Raw genomic sequence first — 790 nt, forward strand, 5'->3', positions numbered from 1 at the left:
CAGCAGATACACCCGAAGAGATGATAGAAGCGGTAGATATGCAGCGCCTTTGTTACAGCTGCTGGATTTATAAACCCCAAAGAGCCAAGCACTGCAGGTAAATATATAAATATATAAATAAATAAATATATAAATAAATATATAAATAAATATATAAATATATAAATATATAAATATATAAATGTATAAATGTATAAATATATAAATGTATAAATGAATATATGAATATATAAATAAACAAATAAATAAATTATAAATAAATATATAAATAAGTAAATATATAAGTAAACAAATATATATACATATATATATATATATATATATAATAAACAACTAAAAAAAAAAATATATAGGTTGATAAATAAATAAACAAATGAATATATGAATATATATTATTTTATAGTGTTTGCTTTATATTGTATTTATTATGTTTTTATAATTATATAATTAAAATAAATAAAATAATTATAATAAATAAATAAAGTAGAGGAGGTAAATGTTTTTTTTTTTTTTTTTTTTTTTTTTTTTTTTTTTTTTTTTTTTTTTTTTTTTTTTTTTTTTTTTTTTTTTTTCTTTTCAGTCCCTCTTGATATCTTTGTATTTTATAAATAATTAATTAATTATAATTAATTAATGTTTTTTTTATATTTATTTATTTATTTATTTATTTTTATTTATTTATTTTTTTTTTTTTTATAGGGTTTGTGGTGTATGTATAAAAGGCTTCGATCCCCCCTGTGTATAGCGACTAAATAAATAAAACAAAAGCAACCAACTAATATATTTATTT

Source organism: Eimeria mitis, genomic scaffold, assembly GCF_000499745.2.
Source record: "Eimeria mitis Houghton genomic scaffold, Emh_scaff1675, whole genome shotgun sequence".
Taxonomy (NCBI): Eukaryota; Apicomplexa; class Conoidasida; order Eucoccidiorida; family Eimeriidae; genus Eimeria; species Eimeria mitis.